At 34.2% G+C, this 7,472-nt stretch overlaps 1 long non-coding RNA gene across 3 annotated transcripts; it reads right to left on the reverse strand.

Annotated features, from left to right (window-relative positions):
• Positions 1-1,705: 1,705 nt before the first annotated feature.
• On the reverse strand, positions 1,706-5,567 carry LOC124922250. 3 transcript variants are annotated; one of them, XR_007097786.1, is made up of 13 exons: positions 5,366-5,567; positions 5,056-5,279; positions 4,828-4,949; positions 4,683-4,753; positions 4,438-4,595; positions 4,027-4,080; positions 3,653-3,767; positions 3,497-3,520; positions 3,268-3,347; positions 3,027-3,159; positions 2,585-2,785; positions 2,027-2,124; positions 1,707-1,772 (listed from the first exon to the last, which is right to left on the reverse strand). It is a non-coding gene; the product is annotated as an uncharacterized LOC124922250 (long non-coding RNA). The 3 variants fall into 3 exon arrangements; XR_007097784.1 differs by having other exon boundaries at positions 1,706-1,772; positions 3,497-3,767; XR_007097785.1 differs by lacking the exon at positions 4,027-4,080 and having other exon boundaries at positions 1,706-1,772; positions 3,497-3,767.
• Positions 5,568-7,472: the final 1,905 nt, after the last annotated feature.

A 7,472-nucleotide genomic window follows, 5' to 3' on the forward strand; every position in this document is an offset into this window, starting at 1 on the left:
CAGTAATGCATCTACCGCTTCAAATCTAGCAAGTACTTTTCGCATTTGAAACCGTTCAAGAGCTTGCTATGATTTGTCGAAGATTAGAAACAGATTTTCAATCTCTAACAGGATTAAAATCGCATTGAAAATGAAAATTAGCACAACAATATTCACCCCTTCTATTATTGTACTTCCATGTTTCTTCACTTTTTAGATATATAATATAACATAGATGCATGTTCTAAAAATATAATGATAGAAGCCTTCGAATATTTATGTTTGAACTTATCTTTAGATACATGTATTAGGACATGATAAATAACAATTTATAAAATTATATTTTTTTTAAATTGCAAAAAGTTTAAAATAGAGACCATCATTTAATGGACACATGATGAGACACAGCGTATGTGCCCTTTCTCACGTGTAACAAATTATCGAACAAATAATATAATCTCTAAAAATGCGTTTGAACATGCAAATATTTTTCTTTCCTAATTTTCTAGGAGTAAAGTTATGTGACGACTCTAAAATAGTTAAATCTAGTCTAAATCGACAATTTAAATTCACTATTTTCACGACTGACATTTTGGTTCCTTATCTCATTTAAAACTCGAGAGGAAGATAGATTATAGGGAGCACCTATTCGAGTAATGAAAATTCCTTTCTGAAAGGGTCAATTTTTGGCGTTACAACCTTTTTGACGATTATGCTCAGGAGTCATCAATGCACTGATAGATACATTACCCTTATAGACTTGATACAGCTCCTTGAGGTGGAAGCTTATGTGGTTGTCCACGTTAGAAAAAAATTAATTTCAAAACAGTCTCTCTCTACATTAGTATCTCATCTCCTCCTACTTTAGATATTACTTCACCACCGTCTGTTTATCGATATTGCATTGCCCATGCGCACCCTCCAGCAATTAATTTGATTTGTCTTGAAGAGGATGAGAACCAAAAAACTGAAGATCCACATGAAGATAATCGGATGGGACATAATGATTCAAGTGCAGGGCGGAAGGATGAACCATCCAAGGGAAAAACTAATGTCTGTGATGAAAGAATTGAATCTTGAAGTCCAACCTAGAAGTATATCGGTGATGAATCAATGGTGAAGATGTACAACAATTTCTACACACAAGCATATTCTACACACAAGTGAGGTTCGATCACTACAACAAAAAAGACTTTCGGCGACGCTTAAAAAGACTTCTGCCAACCCTTAAAAACGTCGCCAAAAATATTACCGACACTTATTTATGCACCGCCAGAAGCAGTATGGGTGCAAGTTATAACAACGCTTAATTAAGCGTCGGTAAAATTAATTTAAGCATTGTAAAAGTCTTTTTAATTTTTAACAATTCCTTATATTATAATATTGATTTTTTTGACAATTTTTTATAATATATTTTTGTTTATTTTTTAAAATTAAATAATCATTAAAAATAATTATTTAATACTAATTATTGAATTATAACAAAATTAACATAAATTCTCTTAATAAAATATCTCATTTAATTGTATAATAGTCAAAAAGATCTATAACAAACAAAATAATTTTGAACAACAAAACTAAAATAAAAGACTGAAAATGGATGATTTTCATTACTTGATCTTCTATATGGGCCTCCGCTGTAATTATGTAAAAGAATAATCTTTTTAAGATTAGAAATAAAAAAAAAAGAGTACATTGATGTGAATTAAATATAGACAATTTGAAAGAAAACAAAAACTTAGTTGTTGTGTCCACATTTTTTCTTCTTGCAGTTGACAACTCGAGGATGAATACTTCAATCAGCCATCAATACCATCAAAAAACACAAACACAAATGATTAATTTTCTTTAATAATATATAACTCAAACAAAATGTATAAAACTCAGATCGACAATATAAGAAGAAACATCTAATACAAAAAGATAAGAGGAAGAATCACAATATCCGCTCATCTAATATTATACTTAAAGTTCTATCAATTTACTACCAATAAAGAATATTGCAATAATCAAAAAAAAAAAGACATAAAAAAGATAAAAAAAATACCTTTAAGGAGATTCAATTTCGCATAAAGTGGAAGATGTCTCGACAGCTCCCTTATCAATCAACAAAAATTACAACTCAAATCGATCACATCCTTCCAACTAAAATCACAATGCATTGATAAATGACAACAGTACCTTTTAAAATATAAAAAATAAATGAAATAGAATGATAGTTAAAAACCTGTCTTAAAAGGTCAATTGTAATTTATGTGTCATATTCGTTCAAGGTTAAAAGTTGTTTTGCACATTTTAAACATTGATTTGGGGAGGTACTCATAGTCGACATTGTTGCTAAGTGTAAGAACTTGCATACCCGACATTGTCTTAAAAATCTGCTATTCAATATTATTCTGTTCTTTTCTCGTGAATGGATTGGAAAATCAGAATATTTTTTAAAAAGGACAGCTTTCATTAAGCATTTGGTTTTATCAAAACGGATGAAGTTTTTGATTCGATTAGAACTGTAACTTTTCTATTCGAATATGACTTGGAAAATTATAATAGAAAATAGAAAAGAAAGCATTATTAACATTATTGCATAAAAATATATATAACTTACTCCATCTTTGCAAAATAAGTTAATGGTTCAGCACGAGCAGCACCACTGTAGGCTAGTGCACCTTCCATGAGTAATACAATGACGTCGAATTTGGCATAAAGTGAACCTGGGGGTTGTGTATAGTGCAAATCATAGTATGTCCATCTTGTGCCATTTGTCTGAGAGTTTCCATCACCTTCTCTGCATGGAAGGCATCAAGTCCTGCAGAAGTTACACTTAGTTTTCACTTTTTATATATGTACCTAAATGAACATGGCTAGTTGATTTTTTTTGGGAATTAAAGGAGTCCTACCTTTCTAGGATGATTTTACGGAAAGAAGTAGAAAGAATGAGAAAAACAAAGGGTTCATTAGGTTTCATCCAGGTTTAGATCTCATTGAAAAGAAATAATGCAAGCCAATTGTTAAAGTATTGCTTAAGTATACTATATCACAAACATTACCTGTTGTAGGCTCATCAGCAAAAAATGGCAGATGGGCTGCAATCATTTCGCATGCCATTGATAAACGTTTCTTTTCACCACCACTAATTCCTCGCACTTTTGCATCCCTAATATGGGAATCAACACAACTGACCTTTAAAGTGAAATTCACACAAAGAAAATGAAAGAAATATCATAAATTGGAAAAAAAAGAAACACAAAATTCTTTAATATTCAACTCCTTATGATATTAGATGCATACCAAACCGAGTTTAAACAAAAGATTGTTGACATATTCATCCCTCTTTTCAATAGAAATTATCTCCCGAAGTTGGAGCTCAGCTGTAAGAGACAACGTTTCTCGAACAGTCAGTTGTGAGAAGAAGAAATCATCTTGTCTAACATACGCAAATCTGAAACCATAATGATATGATGATAAAAATGTTAAAATATATGAAGATGTGATTTATATTTATATAACCAAATCTTACTTGTATGCTTTGTTTGAAATTTTCCTGCCATTGATTTCAAAGGGAAACAATTTGAGGTTAGAATAAAAGAGGTTATCCTGAATCTTCATGAAAAAAGATGCATACTATTAAATCTTAAGCTATTGTTATTTTCAAATTTGTCTCTAGTTGAATTACAAAGGTAAAAAAGATGTTTCTGGATCAGGTTTCTTGCGAGGCACCACATCCCAACAAATATTTGGATTTTCTCTGCTCTTTTTGGTCCTAATAGGAATGAAACTATTACAGAGACCTGCAATTATCAGAATCATAAGAAACGTCAATAAGTATAAGAATGTTTAATGGTAATTAAACAAAACAATTATTTTATGTTTTTGGATCCAGATGAGAAACTTTTAATAAATTTGTGTTGAGAAACAATTATTTTATGTTTTTGGATCCAAATGAGAAACTTCTAATAAATTTATTTTGACTAAGTTCTGTTTCCAAATATGATAAAAAAGAAAGTGTTTCCAAATGGTACGATAAACATGTAAGCTTTTGATCCATACCGCCTTCTCATTGGATGTACTGCACAAAGCCACTTTTACTCCTTTAGTAAGAGCCTGGTCAACCAACTTGGACAATGTCAACTAAGAGAGACTCAGTTTCAGTTAGGTTGTATTGTGAGTTAACAGTATCCATTTATAGCATGTAACTTGTAAATTGGGATGTATATATTTAGTAGAAATGCTAAGAGTAAGAGACAATTATGTTGTCAATGATGGAAATGACAAAGGGAAAAGTTTGTTAAACCAACTTTTGGCACGATTCATATGTTAAAGCTTGAAATCAAATATAATCATTGGTAGATTGATATTTTCCAAGGGATGTGATTATTCTTTAGTTTTGCGTAATAAGTTCAGAAGAAGATCATACTTAGTTTTCCAATGGTTCATCTTTAAAGATTTAACAACACCTACTTTGCAACACCTGGTCGAAGAGGCAACGACTTCTTCTCAATAAGGACCATGAACAGTTCGGTCTTCCTTTTGTGAAGATAAGCAATAAATTCCTTTCTTTCAGTTTCATCCTTAGGAGCTTATCTGGCCAACTAGTTATGTTAAAGTAAGTTGTCATCCTGCCAAAACAAGAATGTACCAACTTATCATCAAAATGAAATTTTAATCATACATAATCTTTTGAACATTACTAAAGAGATAATTACCTTTCTTTTCCACCCCCAATCTTGAGAAATTCTCCGTATAAATCCACATCCCATGTCACACCCAATTCCCTCTAAGAAAATACATTTCAATGCCATTACAAAATATTCACATATTCCTTCTCGGCCTTAACGAAGATAGACTCACCAAGATACAACAACATTGAATGTACTAGCGGCTGAAAGAATGACTTGAAGACAATCAGAATGACTATAGTAAGCAGCATAGGGTAGGCATGTCCTTCTATTAATCGAGTCAAACATCAAAATCTGACAAAATTTTAACAAAAGAGAAAACGAGTCAAATCTGATTCCACCGCTACAAAGAGGAATGAGATCAATCGATCGAGAGAGAGAAAGACATCTAGGTTATTACATTAGCTCCAGCTTCAATAAGCTTTTCCGCACGAAATATCTTCCCGTTCATTGCAGCCAGCATCAATGGAGTCTAATAAAATTTATAGTTATAAACCTCAATGTTCTAAATAACAAAACTAATCTTGAACATAAGTATCTTGCTAACACAGATAAAAAGGTCTCCTGCTTATAGCGATTCAACAAATTGGGATTGACAGATATCTCAAGAAGCATGGTGACAATCTGAAATGGAATCCAAATCGAAAAAATCCAATAAATCCAAAAGTATATACAAATGGATGAATAGATCAAGAAGTAAAATGAACTACCTCGATATGGCCATTGGCAGCAGCTATATGAAGAGCGGAGTGGCGATCGTTGATAGTAGTCTGATGGATGAGATCTGCATCTCTTTCCAGAAGAATCCATAGAGCCTCCAAGTCGTAATTGAAGATCGAGTCTGTAAAATGATGGACCGCGGAAAAAGAAGAAATTAGAGGAGATTAGAGGTCGCGGCGACAGAAGAAGGATTAGAAGATATCCGGTAGAGGAGGGATCTAGAGAGAAGTGAAAATGAAAGTTAAATGAGAAACAGATCTCTATAACCCACTCATTTTAGAAATGACCCGCCCAAACTTATGACCCGCGAAATATACTTTTTTTTTTTTTTTGTTATTTGTAAAGATTGTCATAAATATTAAATGTTGGCAAAAACATTTTTTTGGTAAGACTTCTACCAACGCTTAATATGTGCCGGTAATTATTGGTCCCGGAAGGTATATTTTGTTGTAGTGGATGAAGATGATCAGCGTCTCTTGTTGTTCATCTAGTTTGAATTGGAAAGATATATTTCATAATAGATAAAACCAGGGGCGGAGCCATGATGAAAAATTACCTGGGGATGACTCCAACTTGCATCTCAGATTTAACTTTCTATGCTTCGCTTTTTTTTAAATAAAATTTCCACAATTATTAGAAGATGGAGACTCGTCATGCCCTCTCAATGCACACTGTCACGGGCTCAGTCTTTTCACTAACGATCCGTGCGGCACTAGTTACGATCTTCGCAAGAACGAGTAACTAGTCAGCCTTACTCGACGCAACACTCGGCGTTTAATATAATTGACACAAGAATTCTAGAGAGAGAGAGTAACTCTTACAAAGAATATTATATTATTCGAATACTTGGTGATTTACAATGTAATACCTCAAAGGTATTTATAGGACTAATTCTAGCTGTTACATTGATTGTGCACTAATTTAGGGATTCCTTATAATTATCAATCAAGGACATTCCTAATTAAGGACATTCCTTTTATATATCAATTAGTGATCCACTAATCAAGGAATTCCTTTTAACTCTCCATTATGTGCGCTAATCAAGGACCTTCCTTCCAGCTTCCTTCCAATCTAGAATCTTCCTTGGGTTGAGCTTAAAAGGGCTCAAGTCTCCTCCTCTTCTTGGGCCAGGAGGATTGGGCCGTGACATTCTCCTTAAGCCTCCTCTTCCTGGGCCAAGAAGATTGGGTTGTGACATTCTCCCACACTCAATCTGGCGACGTCCTCGTCGCTTCCTCCTTGTAGGCTTGGATGATGTCTCCACATGAGATAAAAGTTTTGAGCGACGTGCTGGCTTTCTAACCCGTTTCTTCTCTAAGAAAGGGCCTTCGTATTGCCTCACAAGCCCCTTATGAATTTTGGAAAATTGTCTCTCTTGATGGAGGAGAAGTTTTATTATCACTCGGTTTCCTCCGAACTCCAAGTGTCTTCTCTTCTTTTCCTCCCATTTCTTCATTCTTTTGGCGGTCTTGGCTATTTCGCACTTCTCTTTCTTGAATGGAAACTCCTCTGGTTGCTTCTTCAATTCCTCCAATTTGGAAGGTTTAATGCGATAAAGAACCGTCGCCGATGGTTTAGTACATTTGACTAACTCTTCTCTATGATCCACCTCTCTCTTATGGTGGAATTTCTCTGATAATCCAGTGGATATTACATCAGGACCTTTCTCTAGGACAGTTGTAACTTCTGGATGTATCTTCTCTTTAGACACAGTTTTCTCATCTTCTTTCACAGTGACAAAAGATGATGGGTAGGTGCCCTCCGCACCTTTTGAGAGTTGCATGGCAGATAGGTTCCTAGTTTCTCTCTTGCCCTCTCTTGTTAAAGGTATTGTGCGAGTATTACCTTGCTCTAGAATGTACATCATATTGGCAGAAGGGAGTAGGATGGCATTTACCTTGTCTAGGAACTCTATGCCGAGAACCATTTTGTAGTCATCCATGTCGATAATGGAGAAATCCAGAAGGCCGGTCCACTCCCCCAAGTTGATCTTTACATTACGAGCAACTCCATAAGTCGCACTTGGTGCCGAGTTGACTGCTTTAAGCCACCCATTCTCTTTAGTGTACTTAATCCCCAGTCTTCTCGCCTCCTTTA

This window comes from Impatiens glandulifera, chromosome 1 (assembly GCF_907164915.1).
Source record: "Impatiens glandulifera chromosome 1, dImpGla2.1, whole genome shotgun sequence".
NCBI classification, from domain to species: Eukaryota; Viridiplantae; Streptophyta; class Magnoliopsida; order Ericales; family Balsaminaceae; genus Impatiens; species Impatiens glandulifera.